The sequence below is a fragment of the Cricetulus griseus genome, assembly GCF_003668045.3.
Source record: "Cricetulus griseus strain 17A/GY chromosome 1 unlocalized genomic scaffold, alternate assembly CriGri-PICRH-1.0 chr1_0, whole genome shotgun sequence".
In the NCBI taxonomy this organism is placed as follows: Eukaryota; Metazoa; Chordata; class Mammalia; order Rodentia; family Cricetidae; genus Cricetulus; species Cricetulus griseus.
In genome coordinates, this window is record NW_023276806.1 from 201700507 (window position 1) to 201724638 (window position 24132).

The following is a 24132-nucleotide window of genomic DNA, read 5'->3' on the forward strand; positions in this document are numbered from 1 at the left end:
CTGTTGAGGTTTCCTATGTTCCCCAGTATCTGGTCAATTTTAGAGAAGGTTCCATGTGGCACTGAGAAGGAAGTATATATATTTTTTGTGTGTTCAGATGGAATGTTCTATAGATATGTTAAGCCCAATTGGGCCATAACTTCTATTAGTTCCTTTGTTTCTTTGTTAAGTTTCTGTCTGCTGTTCCTGTCCAGTGGTGAGAGTGGGGTGTTGAAGTCTCCCACTATAAGTGCGTGCGGTTTGAGGTATGATTTGAGTTTCAGTAATGTTTCTTTTACGAATGTGGATGCCTTTGTGTTTGGGGAATAAATGTTCAGAAATTAGACTTCATCCTGATGGATTTCTCCTGTGATGAGTAGGAAATGACCTTCTTCATCTCTTTTGATTGATCTTAGTTAAAGTCCAATTTGTTGGATATTAGGATTGCTGCCCCCGTTTGTTTTTTTGGGTCCATTTGATTGGAAAAATCTTTTCCCAACCTTCTGTCTTTGAAGTTGAGATGTGTTTCTTGTTTGCAACAGAAGGACGGATTCTGTCTTCTTATCCATTCTGCTAACCTGTGTCTTTTTATGGGAGTTAAGACCATTGACATTGAGGGATATTAATGACCATTGATTGTTCATTCTTGTTTCTTTTGTATTTGGTGGTGGTGGTGGTGAAATTATGTGTGGGTTTCCATCCCTTTTTTCTTTTGCCTATTGGTAAAGTGGGGTTATCTATTGCCTATATTTTTCTGCTTTCAGTTAACTTCCTTGAGTTGCAGTTTTCCTTCCAGAACTTTTTGTAGGGCTGGATTGGTGGACATGTATTTTTGAATCTTGTTTTGTCATGGAATATTTTGTTTTCTCCATCTATAATGATTGAAAGCTTTGCTGGGTATAGGAGTCTGGGCTGGTATCCATGGTCTCTTAGTGTAGGTAGAATATCTATCTAGGACCTTCTGGCTTTCAGAGTTTCCATGGAAAAGTCAGGTGTAATTCTGATAAGTTTGCCTTTCTTTAGGTTGGGAAAGTTTTCTTCTGTGATTTTGGTGAATATGTCTTCTGCACCTTTGAGTTGGATTTCTTCACCTTCTTCTATACCTATTAATCTCAGGTTTGATCTTTTCACGGTATCCCATATTTCCTGGATATTTTGTGTTAGGGATTTGTTGGACTTAAGATTTTCTTCGGTTGATGAGCCTATTTCTCATAGTGTATCTTCAACTCCTGAGATTCTCTTGTATTCTGTTTGTTATGCTTGCATCTGTAGTTCCTGATCGTTTATCCAGCTTTTCTATTTCCAGCATTCCTTCAGATTGTTCTTTCTTTATTGTCTCTATTTCAGTTCTTAGGTCTTGAAGTGTTTCCTTGAAAGATTTGTTGATATGTTGTATTTTTTAGTTTATTTTTTCTTCCATTTCTTTAAGGGATTTTCTCATATCTTCTTTGAGGCCCTCTATCATTTTCATGAAGATGTTTTTAAGGTCCTTTTCTTCTGCTTTATCTGCATTGTGATGTTCTGGTCTTGCTGGTGTATGGTCCCTAGTCTCTGGTGTTGTCATATTGGTTTTTTTGTTGTTGAATGTGCTTTGATATTGTCTTCTTCCTATCCTTTCTTCTGGTGGGTATAGCAAGAGTCTCTTCCTCTCTTGGTGTTTATGGGTGCAAGGTCCCCTTATGGTAGATGCAAACAGTTTCAATACTCTAATGTCTGTCCTCTTCTCCTGGGCAGGTGGATGGTGGTAGGGCTGTTAACGGGGCCTTGGCAGTCTCTGGGTGTGCTGGAGCCTGCCGGCTGAGTTCGGATCCTGTCAGATTTGATTAATTCTTAAGGGCTTCAAGATCATGGTGCTAGGCTTTACTAAGGTCTGGTGAGGATTCTTTGCATCAAAGTACCTGGATCAAATATGGAAAGACCACAAGTTATAGTTTAAGGGTGAAGAGTTGCTATTTTGTAGTAGCTTGTTGTTCTGGGAACTAAGTCCACAAGACCAGCAGTAACTGTTTTGGAGTGATTTCTGATTGACTTAGTATCTCCAACTGGAATTCAGCTTTTAAAGTAAGCAGCTCATCTTAATACAGCCCATCAAACACATGAACCAGCACAGGAACCTTTAAGGACAAGCCACATTCACACCACCATGGCTAGTCATTAACTTTATAGATAAACATCTAAAGCAGACATGAAATTCTCTGTGGAACATGAAGCTGCTGGTGTCAGACACTGGAACAACCATTTCCATCTTGTCTATTCCATTGTCTTGAGCTTTGATTTTCTTTCTATTGAGATATAAAGGACTGTTACCATTGCATTTATGTTTAAGTCTAGACCAAAATAAACAGCCGTAGAAAATAAAGGCAGGAAAGATTTCTTCATTCAGCTCCATGTCTATGCACATTTACATAAACAAAGAGCAGTCAAGAATTGATCTAAAATAGAGGAAAAACTAGGGGATTTTTACTTTTCTCATTAGATCAGGATTGTGGTCATCTTGGTAGTCATGCATGTGCATGTTATTGGCACGTATTTCTTTATCCAGATGTACTTAAAAACTTAGGACAAATTCCAGAACAAATTCATGGGAAAATTTTATAGTATTTTCAAATACAAATCCATTTTTACACAGATATACACAAGATATTGGAAGTAAAAGGTCATGTCAGAGAATAAATTTATGTAATCTAAAATATATTTAATTTCTCAGTATAGAATATTTCTATTCTTTTTCGTACTTCCAAAAGAGTACCAGATTTCTGCATTTAATTGGCTATTAAATTGCTATGTCCAGTAAAAAATGTTAACGAACATAGTTTAGGTATATTTGTAAAAGAAATTCTCATGTATTTGAAAGGTCCTTCTTATTTAAAAAGTAAAATATTACCAAAACACATTAAAATCAAAGAAAATAAGTTTCCTTACTTGTTCAGTATTACCAAAATGAGTAAACTTTTTGTTAGAATTTTTCAGTACGTTGGTATTATGTTGCCTACATATATAGACTGAGTATTGCATTGTTGAAGGTAAAGAGTGCTACAGATGAAAGTAAAGCCATAACTATGACAAATTATTGATTAAAAACCCCTAGCACACTATTGTGAAAGTCTGTTAGGTAGACATGAAATCAGTTGAGTTAATAATGAACTGAACTAATCAGTACTGAACTAATTCATGTAACACTAACTGAATTGGGAACAAACCAAACTATCTCATTTTAATCAGAAAATTTGCAAGATTTTAAAGTAAGTGAAGCACATGGCAATCCCAAATGAATTTGTCACCCAATTCAGAAGTTAAGACAGCAACAATAAGGGTTAACACCAATGAATGAATAAAATAAAATAAAAGGACAAGATTACTCCTAATGCATGGAGAAGGTTTTATTGTAGATTAAGGAAGAAAATATATTATAGATATAAGGTAGAGGGAAGATCCATGGTGAACATTGTTGGCAGACTAAATTGAACCATGAGAGGAGAGAACAGGAGGGAAAGGGAGAGAGGCACTGTAGATCAAGTGTAAAAATGGCTGAGTTACATAGGAATTCCGCTGGGGGTGGGGGAAGCAGAAAGCCCAGCTCCTAGGAAGAGTTTAGTTTAGTGGTCAGGGTGAGAAGTGCTGGGAGAAGCTGCACATACTGAGTGAGACTTGCCCTGGGTTTAAGAACACCCCCAGCTTTATGTTGATAGGGAAAGTAATGAATTATTTGTCGGGGACTAGAAAGGCTGGAATGATATTCAAAGGATAAGGAGGGGAATGAAGGCTGTTTGACTTGACACCCTGGTTCTGTAGGAACACCTTGGCCTAGGAAAATAAAGGCCACTTTGGAGTAGTTTGGAATGCTGTACTACCTGGGGATAGCTGCTTTCAAGTCCTCACAAGGATACATATTCTTAAGGAATACCTGGGTCTGATGCATTCATTATAGGCAGCCTTGGAGCAGTCTGCAGTTGACTTGAAACTTGATGGGACAGATACACTGGGGAGGAGAGGTAAGGACTTAAGAGAAAAAGTTTATCTTGGGTGTACTTTTAAAACTTTTAGGCCTATGGATCTCTGATAATTTGGGAGAGTCCCAAGACCAGGGAGAAAGGAGGAGAGAGGGAGAGAGGGAGGGAAGGAGGGAGAGGGAGAGGGAGAGGGAGAGGGAGAGAGGGAGAGGGGAGAGGGAGAGAGGGAGAGAGAGAGAGAGAGAGAGAGAGAGAGAGAGAGAGAGAGAGAGAGAGAGAGATCCAACCCCAGGAATGTTCAGGTAGAGAAATTTAGGATTATTGGAAGTGTGAGAAGTGGATCCAAGTTGAGTACCTGAAGCTTCTGTGAATTCCTTTAAGATTACAAAAAAGAGATAAAAATTTTAGATATGTTAGCACTACCACTGTTTGCAGTCTGTACTGAAAACCACAGTGAAGACAAAGCAATGGACTTATGTCTCTGAGTCATAGTAAAAACTCATAGTAAAAGCTTCAGGACCCCGAAAGGATTTTGAGTGACAAGCATTGATATTTCCCACTCTCCAGAGGGTTGAATATATAGATAGAACAGAGATGTTCTCAGCATAGTGAGAAACACTTTTTGTCCACACTTAGTAGACAACAAAAGGAAATTTAAAATTTTTGAGCTTGTGACTATGATAATAGCAGCAGTGCTTTGCCAGGGCTAGATTAATAGACTATCAGAACACCATTGATTTATGCCAAAACTTTTAAAGTCTTAGTATAACAATAGCATAAAGAGGGAAAGAAGTCTGAAACATTTCTAATTTTTAAATCACTTTCTTATACCTTTATAATTTGAATTCGCATACCTTAAATCGCTTCCATAGACCCTCACAACTTACATAAACTTCAAACCTTTTCTTTCTTTCTAATCATTTCCCAGGAGAGACAGATGGTTGAATACTGAGAGCAGCCATCTGCAGAACAAGTTCCATTAAATACAGGAGTAGTAAAAAGTTATTTGGAAACCTCTTTTGTGAGTTTATGTTGGTCAGCCTGAAGTCTACCAGCTAGGTAACCTGTCTGTGTCTGCCTTTCCCAGCAGGAGACATAGATGCCATCGAAACAATGAACAGAGAAGGGAGCTACAGTCTTGGGGAAGGAGATGGTACATTTGCCACTGTTGAAATAACAACGACACAGTTAGTTTGACTATCAAAGTCATCAGAGATCTGAGAAGGATAAATAATCACAGGAAATAGAATCCACATGCCTACATATCATTTAAAACAACAGAGCTGCACTGCTACCTGGGCGGTTAACCTAGGCTCCCATGGTCTTGGTGGCTTCACTGGTGGCAGAGGTATTCCATGTTTGGCTGCCACATGAGACAGCCTTGGCCTTTGGCTGCCATACCTAGAAGATCTCAGATATTTGCCTGTGGAGAAGGAACTTGGGAAAATTGACCTACATTGGCCAAACAACCTGAAAGTGTCCACATTTTAGATAGGACTTTTGTCAAGCAAGGTATGAGGCAGTTTTTCCCAGTAATTTGTGTTACCACAATCCAGGAGGAGTTGTCTGTGCCCCATTGTCTTATTTGGAGACCTTAGTGTCACCTCTAAGATCTAGCATTTTTGTCTATCACGGGTAAAATTTCTCATTAAATGCTTTCAATGCCATATTCAACAGACCTCTGAAGAGTCTGAGGACCATTATTAATTAAGTTTACATAATTTAAACAAACTTTACTTGGTTTTAGTTACTTGCTTTAGGTTTAGTTTTCAAGCACAAACTAGAGGCTTAATAAAGCTTGACATTGTGAATGAATTACATTTGAACTTAGCATACCTACAAGCACAGTTCTGAGAACATTAAGGAATTTGATACTTTATGAGGTGACTGACTATTCACTTATATGTCTTAATCATCTGTAACAACTTATTAGCTTTTAAAGGTTGGGATTTTACAGTTTTATCTGTTAAGTTTGAATGTTAAAATTTTGAGTTGAAGATTTAATTGACGATCCTTTAGTATCAAAATGAAATTATAAACCACAAATACAGTCCATAAAGAGACTGGGAACTTTGTCCTTATCTAATGTACCACTATAGTATATCACAGTTTTTTGTATGACTCAGTTTATTTAAATAGCTAAACATTAACAAAGAGAACAAAGACCGACAGGCTAGACATCTGTCTTTAAGTCAGTTACAGTTAACATGAATACATCTCAGGAATTTATAAAACTTATTTATCAAATATATATTATTTGTCAAACATATGTTGTTTCTTATCTAAAATTTCTAGAAGCATCCTCGCATTGGACACAGTTGGCAAAGACAGAAGTAGTTAGACATACATTTCTAAGTCAGCTTTATCTTAATTTGAGTAGAACTTTATAATACACCTTGAATGTATTTAATCATAAAAATCCAATCTAATTCAAGGTATTTTGGCAACCTGTTATTGTTATCTCCTTAATCTAAAATGGAGATATGATGATAAGCAGAGGGTTCAATAGGACTAACAAGTTTTATGATGGTTGCTTTAGTTGCTTTATATCATGTGGTCATCTTAACCATGATGGTAATAAATTTACTATATGTGTTTGTGTGAGTGTGTGTGTGTACACATATATATTTCCCAAACAAGAGTAAAATCACATATAATGTACTGTAGCAAATTAAGATTACCTGTGTAAACCTATGGAATCTTCCCCTGCTTCTGGATTTATTCCTTATTTTAGTTATTTCTTTTCCCCTCTATTTTATGCTAGAATGTACAGCTTTGTCCTGGGAATACTTTTTCTTATTCTCTGATTCTCTTCATCCTAAATCAGAAGAAGAATAGAAATTGAGATCAGAAAAGACATTGAAAAAGGTTGCAAGACAGAAAACTATTCAATACAATGTTCAGTGGGACAAGGAAACAATGGGGAGAGGGTACTGGATCTACAGGATAAAATATTATAGAATTGGAATATGGCTGATGTAAAAATTAGTATTTCCTTCTCAAGATAGCTAATAAAAACAGCAAAAGCACATTGGTGACTCCTTAGGTAACATATTGTTTTGGAAACTATCCAGAAATTTGGACTTCTACTTTGGAATGCCTTTGTCCAGCCTCACCCCATCTGACTAACTCTCATTCAGTCCTCCAAGCCTCTCAGGGGATTGGCTCATATCATATGCCTGTTTTTTTTTGTTAATAATTGTTCCCTATTAGTAACAAAAATTACATATTTGTGCACATAATCAGTGTCTTAATTTCCTAATTTAAGGAATACTACATGATGTTTAGAGCCTTCATTTGTTGTTCACAGTTCATAGACAATGTTAGGCAGTATCAGATAGAGAATAGAGGCTTAAGAATTTGGATTTATGAGTGAACAAATGCATTAACTCATGATTGAACTATATTTTTACTTGTACTTTTGTAAATTCTTTCACACTATAATGATGTTTTCTTTTGTATAGAATTATATTGTATACAACCATCATGGACATGTTTGTTTTCTTTCCAGGTTTAAAATCCCATGAACCTCTTAACGTAAAATCATGTTTTACTCCTCTTTGGAACAGCAGAGCACTTAGCGGATAATTTTGTCAATGAGTGAACATTTTTAATAGTGTCCCATAAATATTTATCATTTTTATCACAGGGAAAATTTACATTTCATAAGTTATTAAATATGTAAAATATGCATTACATTCGAGGAGATAAGAGGCTTGGTCATTTGCTTGGGAAGTAGAATTGGCTTGCACTGTGATTTAGGAAGATGCCAACATAACTTGTGATTTCCACGTTTTATTCTAACCATTTCTTTGGTTAGAAATGCAGCTTGTCTACAAAGCAAACTCAAGATTTCGAAACATTCCTGTCATGTTCATTCAAGTCCTCATCAATCCATATTCTTTAACTTAGAACATGTTTGTGTGTCTGAAAAAAATGCAATTTTCTCTACATATAAAAATGTAAATAGTAGAGATTTCTTCACAGTAAATATGAACTTGAAGGAACATTCATTTCCTGTACAAAAGATATTGACTTAAGAATCTGTGTATGTAATCAAATTTGAATAAATACTTAATGTCTAAAACATTAGCTTTTAAAAATAGGAATATAAGACTTTGATGCGTAACATTAATTTTCTATTATATTTTTCATTTTTTTTGCAATCTAAGGCATTTGCTTCTAAAATCTTGAAAGAGAATGATATGGGACAACCAACTTCGCCTTTGCCTGGTACTGAGAGTTTCCTGGATTTTCCCTGCTAGAACTAGGCAGGAGCTTGTTTGCTTTGGATGGAAGCATCACCATGTGTTTTTCTCTCTTTCTCTCTTTCAACTTAAATAACATACTTGTTAAAAATTTCTCAGATTTTATAAGAAGGCACCTCGAAGGTATATTTAAAGAGCAGAAGTTAAAGTTAAGAAGCTAACTCATTTTTTGCTTGAAAGGTTGACATTTGTATGTTTTATGTTCACTCCAGAAGATGATTATTTATTTATAATATTACTAAGGGTACATGTCACTGTAGTATACAGTGTACAGCATATTGTCTGGCTCATCTGGAGGATTTTTGAGTGATAAGTTGTCCTAAGTTGAACTGCAAGAGTTTTCTTCTAGACTTTCATTTCTTTTATACATATCTGTAGGCCTATATTAAAGCTACAGGAATTGGAATGGGAAGTGGCATGAACTCCTGAGCCAATTGGGAGCATGAGGGTAGGGGAGAGGGAGCTGCCACAATGAGAGCAGGAGAAGAGGAATGGAGGAGAGGAAATGGAGGAGCAGAAATATTGAGTTGGGGGAAGAATAGAGGAGAGAGAGCAGGATGAGAGATATCATATTAGAGGGAGCCTCTATAGGTCTGAGAAGAGATCTGGCACTAGGGAAATTTCCAGAGACCTACAAGGATGACACCATCTGACAATCCAGGCAATGGTGGAGAGGATAACCTAAAAGCCTTTCCCCTAAAATGAGACTGATGACTTGGTTGAAGGGAGGGAGGAATGAAGATCAAAGGGGTCGGTACCAGGTTGGAGAAACCCACAGAAACAGTTGGCCTGAACAAGGGGGAGCACATCGACCCCCCCCATGCTGTCTGGGGTACAGGACTGATCCAGACCCCTGAACATGGATATTAATGAGGAGGCCTCTGCACTCCAGGAAACCCCTTGTAGTGAATTAGTATTTTTCCCTGGTGGAAGAAGGGACTTAGAGAGTCCATCCCACGTGAAGGGATGCATTCTTGGCCTGGATACATGGGGGAAGGCCCAGACCATACCAGGATGATGTGGTAGACTTTGCAGAGCCTCTGTTGAGGGCCCTACCCTGCCTGGGGAGTTGAGGATGGATGGGGTGGGGGTTAGGTCAGGGGTGGGGGAGGAGGAATGGGGTGAGGGGAGGGAGAGGGAGAAGGGATTGACATGTGAAACAACTTGTTCCTAACTTGAACTAATAAAAAATAAATAAAAAAGCTATAGGAATTATTTCAATGTTTACATTTTTATCTTAATTCTCACATATAACAACTCACAGACACAAATAGTTTATGACTGGACCTGAAATTCATGCATGACAAAAATAGTTTTAAGCTCTCTTGAGAATTTCTGTTTCTAATCAGAGATGCAATTAAGGACTGTGTCATGTCACTGGAAGCCTTTTGCAATTCTTTTATCATCAAAGGTTAGAATAGCTGCTGCTATGTTTTAACCACCCCAGCATGTGAAAAGCTATAATCTCTACCTAGAAATTAAAACTCAGCTCTTTCAGCATTGTGGATGAACAGCACCTCTTGTGTCATTTCTCTAGTTGAAATGCTAAAATTTTATTGATTTGTCATTAATGTGTGTGTGTGTGTGTGTGTGTGTGTGTGTGTGTGTGTGTGTGTGTGTGTGTTTAGTTACAATTTGTTCATTGTATTTAAGTATTTAAAAGAATAGGTATTTCGGCAGTATTTTACTTTTATCTTATCTTTTTTACTAGTTTGTTTTCTCAATCATCTATTATTTAAGAGCTCCCTTTGAATTGTTTGATGCCAAATAACATTATAAAATAAGCATAAGGGTTTTCATTAAAGTTACAAAAGAATCCGTCTTTTAGTTAGATATTGATAAATAAAAAATGGCATCCTCTCTGAAATAACAGGAAACAGAGGGTCCCATTGCATTTGTGTCAAAAATCTTCTATTAAGGTGAGGAAGCTAGCCTGTGATTTAAAAAAAAATGCAGTGAAAAGTTCTTTTTTGTACCTATCCATACAGATTTTCAAAGTGATGACTTAACTTTCCAGGGATCAAGAATTAAAATTTGGTTCCCAAGTAATTATTAAGTATTCTTAAAGAAAATAGTAGCTACAAACACAACATTAAATCCAAGTAGGGTGTATAGCTCTTGTTATATTTTTATAGAGATTCATTGATGCAGTAATTTACCTAACAGACATTTTCATACATTCAGGTCTGTTTATAAAAACACATTGGAGATCACACTGAGGGAGTATATGCAAAGGGAAAATGAGGATTCTTGTGATTCCATTTTCATTTAAACATAGTTTCATGTTTTTAGACTATTAATTTTCCTTTCACTGAGGTCTTGCTCTTCTCATCATTGAGTTTAATGTCTTCACAATCTGTTCCCCAGTTTCCAAATAGCAAAGAGGCAGCCTCTCTGCTTTCAGACATGGCCTTCTTGCTATCTACATTACACCTTAGATGCTTGTGAAGGTCTCTGAAGGCAGAAAGAGTACAGCAACACACTATTCAGAGCAGTGTGTACTTCTTCTATTTATTTCATATGTTGTTGACTTCAATGCACTGAAGTGCTTTTAACTTGATTCCAGAGGAAACCATGCACTAATCCAGTACAAATATTTAATTAAATCACTTTTCATTTCTTAGTGATTTGTATGCCCTACTAACTACTACTACAGAGACAGCAGATTCTCCAACAAATGAAAATGAATTTCTGAACATGAGCACCAAACATGTTAGATGATTCTGTCAATTTTTTTTATCAGAACATTGGATTTTTCATTAATACTAAGAAAATATTGTATTATTAATCAAAGCGAATCTTTTACAGAATTATACATTGAAGGACAATGACTATGCTTGGTTGTAAAGAATTCTGTAGACTTACATTTTGTGAATTTGGATCTTGGCTCTGCTATTTGTCATCTGAGTCTAAATTGGGGTGAATATCATGACTACATTACACCTCAGTTTAGTCATCTACAAATGAGAATAAGAACAGTACCATTGCTGGGTGGTGTTGGCGCACACCTTTAATCCCAGCACTTGGGAGGCAGAGGCAGGTGGATCACTGTGAGTTCGAGACTAGCCTGGTCTACAAGAGCTAGTTCCAGGACAGCCTCCAAAGCCACAGGGAAACCCTGTCTTGAAAAACAAACAAAAAAAAAAGAACAGTACTATCTTACATAGTTGTAATGCATATCAACTAGGTTAGCATTTCTATTTATAACAATGCCTAGAATATACAAGGAACCCTTAATGTAATACTGTAATTCTATATAATGCATAGATTAATTCACATTTTTCTTTTTTAATTTAAATTAGAAACAAGCTTGTTTTACTGGTCAATCCCACATCTCTCTCCCTCCCCTCTTCCCTTGCCCCCCACCAACCTCCTATTCCATCCCCTTCCTGCTCCCCAGGGAGGGTGAATCCTTCCATGGGGGAATCTGCAAAGTCTGTCATATAGTTTGGAGCAGGACCTAGACCCTCCCCAGTATGTCTAGGCTGAGAGAGTAACTGTCTATGTGGAGCAGGCTCCCAAAGTCCATTTATTTACTAGGGATGAATACTGATCCACTACCAGAGGCCCCATAGATTAACCAGACCTCCAAAACTGACATGTTTTCAGGGGTCTGGAATAGTCCTATGCTGGTTTGCCAGTTATCAGTCTGGGACCCCTGAGCTCCCCCTTGTTTAGGTCAGCTGTTTCTGTGGATCTCTCCAGCCTGGTCTTGAACCCTTTGCTCATCACTACTCCCTCTATGCAATTGGATTCCAGGACTTCAGCTCAGTGTTTAGCTGTGGGTGTCTGATTCTGCTTCTACCAGCTACTGGATGAAGACTCTAGGATCTTCATCGATCTCATTATTGGAGAAGGGCATTTAAGGTAGCCTCTTGATTATTGTTTAGATTGTTAGTTGGAGGTCATCATTGTATACCTGTGGACATTTTTTAATAGAAGAGAGCAAGAAAAGAGATACCATAATAGAGGGAGCCATTATAAGTTTAAAGAGAAATCTGGCACTAGGGTAATGCACACTTTTAATTTTGAGACTTCTGACTTATTTTTGGATGTTGAATTTCTCTGAACAATAACAAATGTGAGCCAACCTCTCAACCACAGAACAAATAAAAGATATATATATATATATAATTTATAAATAACTCTGAATTAGCTGGTTGTTGGTGGCACACACCTTTGATTCCAGCACTCAGGAGGCAGAGGCAGGCATATCTCTGAGTCTGAGCCTGGCCTGGTCTACAGAATAAGTTCCAGGACAGCAAGGACTACACAGAGAAACCCTTTCACAAAAAAAGAACTCAGAATTAAAAGCATAGTTAACAGTTCATATAACACATGCACATTCAAAATTGCCAGCAAAAATTAATTCACTGAAACTAGATAGATAAAACCAAAAAAGAAAACAAATGGAAAAATAAAGATATATATTTGTGTTCTCTAAATTGTCTAATCTATAATACTAAACACATAAATAATTCTTTAGTTTTAAGGTCAGAATATTTACATACAATGTCTCATTATTAATAAACCCATGTCAAATTAACTTTGCACATAATATACAGTGAAAGGAAACAGAATAATTATATTAATTTCAAATTATTTTTTCATGATTTATGTTTGTAAATGTAATTTTTGTTTCACTTGTTACATGGCCCCTAGATAAGTATATCACGCATGTACTTTGGCAAATTTCCACATCTACTGCTTATACCCTTAGGTTAGACAGCTTTGCTTTTTGTAATGTGGATGTCAAACTTATTGCACCTTCCAAGTGGTTTCAATTTTGTCCCCACTGTTTTTATAACATTTTTCATGGAAGTCCCTGGGTAGCTGTCATGAGCCCTATATGTAGAGGCTGCTGTACTTCCAAAGAGTCTTCCAAAAGAGCATAAGAAAAAGTTCTATCACCAGGGTGTCATTAATGGGAGGCAGCGGAAATTCTGAGGTGTGTGGCCTAGTGACAGATCCTAAGTCCCTTAGAAATGCACTCTTCTGGGAAGTAGAGGTACTGCAGGCTTTTCCTCTTTCTTTTTAAATTTTAGTCATAAATTTAATGACTGTTTTATCATACCCTGCCTACCATAACACAACCCCATATCAATAGAGTTGCTTGATTATGAACTGACCTCTAAAAGCATGAAGCAAAATAAACCTTTTCTTTTTTAATCATTTTATAAAACTGTATTTTCTTTTGAAAAATGCATTTATTTTCTTAAATTTCATTTTCCATTCCAACCAAAGTTCTCCCTCCTACCCCTTCTCCTCCACCCCACCCCACACCTGGTCCTCCCAACAGCTAAGTGCTCCCATGTGATTCAACAAACTCTAGCACAATAAGTTGAGGCAGGACCAAGACCCTTCCCACTGCTTAGGCTGAGCATGGCATCCTACCATAGGAAATGGGTTCCAACAAGCTAGCTAATGTACCAGGAATAGATCCACTGCCAGGGACCTCCCAGATAGTCTAGGATTAAACCATTTCTTAGGGTTAGTCAATTGTCTCAGCTATTTGTTATAGTAACAGAAAGATAACTCTCATAAAAAAAGACTATTTTTATTTTTAATCAAGTTACTTTGACACCACGGAAAAAAACATAATCCAAAATTTCATGTTCTCCCCATGCCAACATTTTCATGGTCACCTTTATTTTAAGCATTTCATAAATTGTATTACATTTTTTTCATCATGTTTTTCCCCACTGTCCATGCTTTTCAATGGGAGAAGTTCTCCCTTTTTTGCCATTTTTTATTATTTTTTATTTTATTCTTTTATTAGTTCAAATTAGGAACAAGCTTGCTTCACATGTCAATCCCTTCTCCCTCTCCCTTCCCCCCCAACATCCCACCTACCCCTACCCATGTCCCCTCCACTCCCCAATCAGGGTAGAGCCCTCAAAAGGGCCTCCCCAAAGTCTGCCACATCATCCTGGGCCAGGCCTAGGCCCTTCCCCATGTGTCCAGGCCAAGAGAGCATCTCTTCACATGGGATGGGAACTCAAAATCCCTTCTTTTTCTTTTAAGACCTTACATATTTAATACAGTGCGTTACCCCTGTACAAATGGAAAAAAAAATAAGTTCAACATTTCTAGACCAATATGGCTGTCAATTTTTGTACAATGCCAACTCAACACAGTAAACTGGGATACTTTTTTCCAAAGTTGAAAGCACAGCTAAAGTTTCCAAAAATTCAAATTATATATATTTGTATAAAAAGGCCAATAATAGCAGTATGTTATGCATCAATAGCAGCAACAGCTTTTCCAGGTTCTGCAGTCATTTGAACAAAATTGTAGAGACATCCAGCACACTCCATTTAAAAAAAAAAAAAAAAACTGATGGGGAATGTACTGTGTATGTTTATCTTATTGATTGTTAAATGAAATACTGTTTGGCCAATGAGACAGCAAGTTAGATGGGACTAGTAGCCAAAGAGGATTCTGGGAAATGTAGTAGAGAAGTGGTGATCCAGGCAGGAAGTGGACATAGCAAGGAGACTCATATTTAAGCGAAGGAGAAACGAGAAGGGTCCCTTTTTTCCGCTCTTCCTCCAGCAGCACAATGTGATCCACCGGCAAGGAGGGATGCCAATAAGGTGTCTGATAAGTCTTATACAATATGTAGATTTATGATAATTAAGACTGAGCTAACAGATGAGGAATCCTAGTCATTGGCCAAGCAGCTCTGAACCTAAAACAAGTTTCTGTGTATTCATTTGGGCCTAACTTGGGAGGGCGGCTGGTGTAAAGCTTACATGTGGCAGTGGGGGTCAGCAGCTTTTGGCAGAAAGATTTATCATAACAAACAACAACAACAACAACAACAAAGTAAAAAACAATCCCAGAAAACAGTTCTGTTACTCTTGTGGAACCTGGCACCATTTTTTTTAAATTAGTTTCTCAATCATCATCTGGAAGGAAACCACTCTGAGCAACATCATTAAAAACAGCTCTGATAAAGCACAGTCACTACTATGTATCATAAAGCAGGTCCACATATGAGTGAGTACATATCATGTTTGTCTTTTTGTGATTGGGTTACCTCACTCAGATGGTTTCTTCGAGTTCCATCCATGTTCCTGCAAATTTCAAGATTCCATTGTTTTTTTTCTGCAGAGTAGTACTCCATTGTGTAAATGTAACACATTTTTTCTATCCATTCTTCAGTTGAGGGGCATCTAGGCTGCTTCCAGTTTCTGGCTATTACAAATAATGCTGCTACGAACATGGTTGAACAGATGTCCTTGTTATATGAATGTGCTTCTTTTGGGTATATGCCTAGGAGTGGAATTGCTGGATCTTGTGGTAGACTCATTCCCATTTTCTTGAGGAGTCACCATACTGATTTCCAAAGTGGCTGTACAAGTTGGCACTCCCACCAGCAGTGGAGGAGTGTTCCTCTTTCTCCGAATCCTCTCCAGCATAAACTTTCATTGGTATTTTTGATTTTAGCCATCAGGGAAATGCAAATCAAAACAACTCTGAGAAGTTCTCTCTTGCCCTAGTTTTATTTGTTTCTTTTATTTTGTGGTTGTTTGGTTTCCTTATTCTGCTGGATTTTTTTTAGAGTTTCGCGTGGAAAAGACGAATAAAGTGCTTTTGATTGACATATATAAAACAATGATTAACTGCTTTGCTGCAAATAGAGCACATACAATTTTGTTTTCTTCATCCCCATACCTTTGCAACCCCATACAGACAAAGAAAGATCAGGAAGGCTGCCTGCACAGCCTACACCCTTGATAAGGAATGAGGTCAACATACCAGTTATTACAATTTCCATGCATGGCCTGAACTCTGTGGAGGTCTGCCCCTTTAGAAAATGTCAAGGTTTTCAGTGACTGAACCATGCTAGCCTTCAGTCTCAAAGTGGCTCAATGTTTAGTCATTAGCATATATTTTTCTTTTTTGTGTCAAGTGAATTAACTTGTTTCTTGAGGTTACTTACAACAGCATGGATGAGGTGTTGCTTACAGATCATAGAGCAAAGGCAGCAGCTTCACAGCAAAGTCCACCTTGAATGCATAAAGCCTAATAGAGGCTGCATCCAAAGAAAGTCTCTCCTTGGATCCCCTGCAAAATCTCACTGCTATATGATGCCTCTCATAAATGTTGTTTAAAGTCGAGGATCATTAGTGTTAATTTCAAAGATAATCTATCTCATATTTTCCTTGTAAAAGAAAGCATAAACTGCATTTCCTTTTCAGTTTAAAACTGATCTTTCTATGAAGAATTTGTAAAGAACCTTTCACAATCCTCCACAATATCTACAGTGACTCTATTTTATATTGAGTTACATTTGTTATGCATTCACAATTGACCAAGAATATATTTCCCTAAAAATTTCTATTTAATTTACACTTTAGATTTATTGGTGTATATTTTGTTATTAATTTATATCTAATACTCTAACTATAAAATAGGTCATTGCTAGCTTTTTCTTCTATTCCTCCTCCTTCTTGGTGTGTTGATTGTGATTTATTCTTATGATGTTCATTATATTCCTTTTGAAATCTATTGCTCTCTAAAATACCAAAATTGGTTTCTTGTCAAACTGGTGACTACTGTTAACAGAGAGGACAAAATTTGGTGAGGGTACTTTCTAGCTTCTGGTAATTTTGTTTGATGATTTGTGCTTGCTGGAATGTGGATACAGCTTCTGACAACAGAGATGGCCTCAGGAGAATGTGGAAGACAAATGATGGACAACTGTGCCAATTGCATTTGCCTGATTATTCCTGGCTTCAATGATCTAAGCACTTGCCCCCACCACTTTGCTCTGAGGGGAAATGCTGCTGTTGCTCAGTGAAGGAAATGACTCTGCCCAACTCCTCTCTGTGTATTCACACAAGTAACCTTTCTCTGGGGCTCTCCAACAGTTTGCATGTATTGGCTCCATGTTTACAAGCATCCATTGGTGCCAGTCCACATCTGCCTCACAATGCTCTTCAGCATGTCCTTTGCACTGTAGTTAGTATGTTAATTGTTAATATATTTTATATTTAAGTGAATTTCTCAAATTATATGGTTTATTATTTGTAAATTATTTTTTATCTATTTTAAAGGTAATTTGTGTAGGAGTTCAAAATAGTCTACAACTTTGATTTAAAACTGGTCTTTATTCTATGACATGTATTAAAGATTTCTAAAAAAGCAACATAGTATCTACATGTACTTATCTATTTTAATAATTGAAAAGCTTATTTATTTTAAGTGATTTATTTTGTAAGGGATTTGTTTTACTAGAAGAAAGTGTTGCCTAGGATTTTTAATGAATAAAGTAGATCTTTAGGCCCTGATGGGAGAAATGTTTTGCTTATAATATTAAAGTGCAATATAACATTATATATAATATAAATCATAATATAATATTTTAACATAATATTAAAATACATGGTTTAAAAAAGACAAAATACAAAATTACATATTTCGTTATCTTCTGAACTTAGATAAAATATTTTTTTTACTGCTGACTTGATCAGACTTTCAATGTATACCTAATACTTCTCATTTTATTCTGTAAGCTAGAAAAGGATGGGACACTACCAAATTCATTCTATGAAGCCAGAATTAGCTTGCTACCCAAAATGGATAAAGACACAATGAAAAGAAAGTATAGAACAATTTTCCTGATGAACACAAATGCAGAAATTTGCAATAAAGTACTTGCAAATCTGTAAAAGGATCAAAATCATGATCAAGTGGGCCTCATCCCTAATTTAAAGACTTGATTAACATATAAAGGTCACAAAGTGTAAGACATTATACAAATAAACATAGGATAAACTCTCATGATCACCTAGATAGGTGCAGAAAATCATTTAATGATGTTGTTCTACATGCCTTCATGACTAAAGTCCTAGAGTCACTAGGGGTCATGAGTCAACAAGCATACCTGAAAATAATAAAGGCTATAGCCAACACTACACTAACCAGAGACAAACTGAGAGCTTTTACTTTAAAATCAGGAAGAAGACAAGGATGGCCAGTTTTACCTTTCTTATTCAGCATGTTCAATATTCCTAACTCCTTCTTATTACTAATTTTTATCTTGACCACTACTAGTGTGGAAATTTATTTTAAGCAAGGACCACAGACATGCAGAATTGAACTTCTATGTGAGCTTATAATAGCTTTGTGTCCATCAAGTCCAATGTAACAAGATCTTCCATGTGTTTGTTTCTTGCATGCATGTCTACGTACATTAACTGGAAAAGCTTGGATCATGTGATTATTTCTAAACATCAGTGTCACTGAGTGTCAATCATTCAGGCTAGTAGTAAACAAGTTCCTGCAGCCTTGATCCTGGGAAGTGTCACTGCCCACCGAAACATCTATTAACTAATATTTATTAAGTACCTATACAGTAAAAGTCTTTCTAAATGATAAGTATTAATAAAATCTCTGCCATAATAGAGCTCACTTCTAGCCAAGCTTTGTTTGCAGTACAAATAAACAGAACACCAGCAATATTCTCAAATTAAAACTATGGAGAGATTACATACTTTTTGTCAATACACAGTCTTTCGTGTTGTAGTATGCAAATGAAAAAAATTACCTTTGATTTTCACCAAGTATATTTCATACATTTTCTTTTAAAATATTATGCAGTTACCTACTTGTTCTGCAACAAATTCAAAATACTAAGAAGAAAAGAGAAAATCACAGGCAAATACACTCTGATCAGGTGATTGGGGTAATGACTTTAAGTAAGAGGAAGTGGGCTAATGTAGAGGAGAGAATTTCTTGTGAGGAAAGATTTTCAGGAAATGTGTCTATAATACTTCAAAAATAAATTATAGTGAGTCCTATTTAGCAAAGAAATTGAGAAATTTCATGTAATATGTCTTTAGTATTTCAAAAATAATCATAGAACTATTTAGCAAATAAATTGAGAAATTTTAGGTAATGTGTTTATAGTATTTCAAAAATAAAAGCATAGTGGGTATTATTTAGCAAAGAATTGAAACTTCATTATAAGTGTGAGAACTAGTAAGAGGCTATGTTATTCTTTTCTTAATGCAATAGAAAAATATTTTTTTTAAATTGCAAGGGAAAGTGACATCTGGTGATTATATTTTAAAAGAATAATTCTGCTCCTAAGTGAAGAATTAGATGAAAATAGTTAACGATAGATGCTGGGAAGGTATTTTAGGATGCTGTTTCTTTGGTCCCCATGAAGGATAAATGGGTTAGTGATTGTGGCAATTTCTCATTCCAAAACAGGAAGATAGATTCTGAAGATCAGCATAACAGTACTGATAGATATGTTAAAAAAGGAACAAAGAGTTAACAGCCTCTGTTTCCACCAGTTTAGGCTAGCAAACAAACAACAAAGATAGGGACACTTAAACATTGACCACATATTCTTCAGAATTCTGGGAGCCGGGGAATTCAGGACCCAGGCATTGGCATATATGGTGTCTGATGAGAGCTTGCTTCCTGATACACAGATGACTGTCTTTTTCTTGTATCCTCATATGGCACAGAGGCAAATCACTCTTTTGTTTTTAGCAAGAACTTTTTTGTAGCTATGAAGGCTGACCTCATGGCCCAGTTATCTCTTCCCCAAAGTTCCCCTTTCAATTCCACCACAGGGCTTCATCATATGACTAAGAGAACTGTTCAGTATATAGCAGCCTAAGTGACTGCCTAAGGATGGTGACATTGATTGAGATGGTGAGCATTTAAATGGAGAAATACTAGAGTTTCTTAAATTGGTATTTGTATTTTGGACCATTATGGTTGGAGAGATGGAGAGCTATGCTAGACATCCAATTAGAAATATCTAACTTGAAGCTGAAATAGGAGGGCTGACTTTATGAAAGAAAAAAAAGTTGAGAATGCAACTGGAGATTCAAAGACAGGAAGGAAACTAGAGAAGGTTGGATTCACCAAAGGAACGGCAAGGCATTGCTAGAGGGTGCCTGCAGATGTGCAGAGTGTATTCACTATCTACTCTATCTTATTGCGTTCTCCTACATTCTATCAACAAAATGTGCAGATTAGTAGAGGTTAGATATCTTATGTTTTTTGAGGTCCTTTTGAGGTTATTTGGTGTTTCCTCCAAATAACACTGCATTTTGCTCCTCTCAATAGGAAATTAAAAACAAATAAGAAAATATGCGAGAGCATGCCACTAGACATTTTGAGATAAGTATGGTTTGATAAAAGTTGATTTAAGGGCTGACCACTATTTTGCTTTTAATTTTTATCTTGTTTCTCACCCAGTCAAATATGGAACTGACTTCATCTTAAGTGTGGTTCCCCATGATGATGCGATAGTAGCCAGAGTAAGTAGTGCACACACTTTCTTATTTGGTGCCAGTAAGAGAGGATACTGACTTCCCATTATATTTGTACACAGATGGAGAATTTTGACATATTTTCCATAGCAATGACAGAGGACAGCGCTTTGCATCTCTACACAATCTGGATCACAGGCTCCTTCTTAAATCTAAGTGAAGCAAAGAGGATGGCTGTTGTCTGTTGAAGGACAGATGGCATGAAGGCTATCTGGCAGAAATGAAAAGGATCACTTCTAATACAATAAAACTTCCCATTATTAGATGATGGTTGCTAGTATCAGGAAGTTTAATATGGATGACAACAGCATAGATGGCCAGACACAAGTGACAAACCAAATAAATATATTTTGTTTTTAAAGTCTCCCTTTGGTATAATACATCCACCTCTAAACTTGTCCTATTTGCCTTGTTGTAACGGGAAAATAAATAGCAATATCAAACCATTTGCTTTACTCCACATGTTCTTTTCCTTTGTGTCAAATTCTGATATATTTTACATGGAATGTCCTTTCACACACTTTCTTTAATGTGATTACATGGCAATCACCTCTATTGTTCTTTGATGATGGGGGAAGACTCTTTGAGCTGATTTTTTCAGTTGATATAAACATAGAAATCAATAAAATTGCATTATCTAATTAATACAATGCACACAAATCCCATCTTTGTTGTCAGTGCAGAGTCTATAATGAACAGGTTGAGACGGAGAAAGATTAACATTTGCTGTTAGACATTGTAATTGTTGCATGCAAGTGAAAAAAAATGAACAAACTATTTTCATTTTCATTTTCATCAAAGGAATTTCAATATTTTCTGGACTTCCTATGAAAATGTATGAGTATAATGAAAATATGTATATTCAATTTAAACTAATAGGGGAAAGTTTTGACAATGGTACAAAATGCTATTCTTTGTTAAAAATGCATTTTGAACCTGACACAAATGGGTCCCAATTATTCCAAACAATCATGATAAACTTTTAAAGCACACAAACTCTTAATCAGCTTTCCATTATTCAAAATTATTCATTATAAAGTTTCTTAAATTATGCAAATTTTGATTACTCAGAAATGCAGGGAAGAAAGTAAAAAATTTCAGACTAACAAATTACTACCTGCTACTGTGTACTTTGACTTTTAGAACAGGATCATCACTTCAACATTGCTTTTTTAGTCTAAAATTAAATAGAAAAGCGACTCTATCTATGCAGCATTTTATAGGAACCTTGCAGTGAGAAGGATTTAAGACATGCCAATGAAAGGGATTCACGTATCATGGCATAAATATTAGTCCTACAATATTAACAAGTTGAACGATCTCTATGAATACCTTGCCATCCATGTCTGTTAATTTTCAGCAATATTTCCCCCCCATGTTCTTTATGCTCCTTTTTTTTTTCTGTGGGTGGTGCTGCAACCATACATGTATCAAAATGTATACAAAGTATGTCAATGATATTCCTCAAACACTCCTTATTTGTAACATCTGGAGTGCAGCATAAGCATCAAAGTACAGTATTTCTCCTGAAAGTCATGGAAACTCTCTGGCCTTTGGCTGGTCCAACATCATTTTCTCTCCCACTGTGTTTGTTCTGCATCTCTAACTCAGAACCATAGACAACATGGTTTTTGCACACATTGGCACTACTGAGCTTCATTGTTTTGTTGGGGTTTTTGTTTGTTTGTTTGTTTTTGTAAGTCAGTTTATCTAAGAAAGCTTTTCTGGTTGAACAATTAAAAGAACTATCTCCCAAAACAATTTTGATTACATTTTGTATGTTTTTTATTTCTCTTTGGAGGCTCACCACCCAGCTCACAAATAATCACATGGAGACTTATTCTTACTTATAAATGTCCAGCCATAGGCTGGCTTATTTCTAGTCAGCTTTTCTTAAATTATCCCATCTATCTTTTGCTTCTGAACTTTCACTTTTCTCTACTTCTGTGTATCTTTTCTTTCCTTCTTATTTCATGTCTGGCTGTGTGGCTGGGTGGCTGGCTCCAAGCATCATCTCTCCTTCTCCTTTTCTCCCTCTCCTCTTTTTATCCTTCTATTTATTCTCTGCCCACCAGCCCTGCTTATCATTTCAGCTGCCTAGCTCTTTTTTTATACCAATCAGGTGGTTTTGGCAGACAAAGTAACACAGCTTTATAGAGTTAAACAAATGCAAAATAAAATAACGTAACACATCTTTCATCATTAAACGAATATTTCACACCGTAAAAGAATGTAACAAACTGGGCAGTGGTGGTGCAAGCCTTTAATCCCATCACTTGGGAGGGAGAGGTAGGTCTATTTCTGTGAGTTCGAGGCCAGCCTGGTCTATAGAGAGAGTGCCAGGATAGACTCTAAAGCTACACAGAGAAACCCTATTTCAAAACACCAGGAAAAAAAAAGTATATAACACATATTTAACCAATATTCCACAACATTCTCAGTATATGTCTTTTGTGTAATTTAACCAAAGTTACCCCCACTGAGATGGATTTCCCCAGTTCTGTGCCTTTTGAAGACATAGTTGAGTAAATGCCAAGTGGAATATTCTAAGAACAGAAAAGTACCCATTCCTCCACTAGACAATGAATAACTTGGTTCTTTTTGCTAAGTTCATGCTGTGTTCCACACATTCTGATCCTCTAGAGTGCTCATTTTGAAATTTTTATTTTCTATTTCCAGATATACATGTTCCCCTTACTGTAAGTTAATTTCTTAGCCTTCCTCTAGGAAAGACTTTGACTGAATTTGTTTTCCTCTTTCTATTCAAAGTCACTACCCTACCAGAGGCAGTGCGGTGGTGCTGGGAAGTGAGAAACACTGCCTGAAGAAAAGGAAGCTTCAGACCAGCTCAATGGCTTATCAGGTAAAGGTAGTTGCTACACAAGACTAGCATGGTGACCTGAGTCAGATGCCCAGAAACCAAGTCAAGGCGGGAGGATTAAACTAACTCCTGCGATCTCCACACTCATGCCCAGACTTCATGCACACAAACAAAACAATAAAAAATTAAATAATTCTCTTAGGCTAAGAGAAAAGATGGAATAGGGGAAACACTCAATTCCAAAGATGGGTAAATAGGAAATGATGGTGTGTATGGTCTGTCAGACTCATGAACTAATTGTAAATAAAATTATTGCTATATTAAACATAGTTAACCATCAAGCATCTGTTGCCTACTGAATGAACAAACAGCCTGCCATACCATTGGAACTTACATTGTATTGTAAAGTAGAATGAAATTGGTTGATTTTACTCTATGCTGAAGCTTATTACAGTATTGGAGGTAAAGAAAACAATAGCAAAAAAATGTGTTTAATTTTAAACAGTTGGTTGGACTCATTTGAAAGTATATTTTTGAAAATACTTGCAGTTAGGCAAGAAAATATATCTGGGTAATTTAAAGCACCACATAATCAAAACCGCTTATTTATCTGGAGTAATTGAATGTGACGTGAAAGCAAAAGTGTTAGAAGATGTACAAGGTTATATACTAACTTATAGAGTACCCGAGGCTCGTGCTTTTACTCTAACAGCATTGCTGAGTCTTTGCAGAGAAGGCATGGATGAGGTAACTCACTGTGTGTAGAAGGAAACTGGTTGTTGGCAGCCAGGATGGCAAATAAGAAAGCA

The 24132-nt window shown here is 36.4% G+C and overlaps 1 long non-coding RNA gene across 2 annotated transcripts in view; it reads right to left on the reverse strand.

Annotated features, from left to right (window-relative positions):
- Positions 1-1509: 1509 nt before the first annotated feature.
- LOC103163634 overlaps positions 1510-24132 on the reverse strand; it is a 30579-nt gene continuing 7956 nt past the window's right edge. The window contains exons 2-3 of one of the 2 annotated variants that reach the window (XR_003480297.2): positions 6611-6747; positions 1510-1877 (exon numbers count right to left, since the gene is read on the reverse strand). This is a non-coding gene — a long non-coding RNA (uncharacterized LOC103163634). Of the gene's footprint in view, positions 2262-6610; positions 6748-24132 lie in introns of both variants that reach the window. The other variant, XR_003480296.2, reaches the window with a different exon arrangement.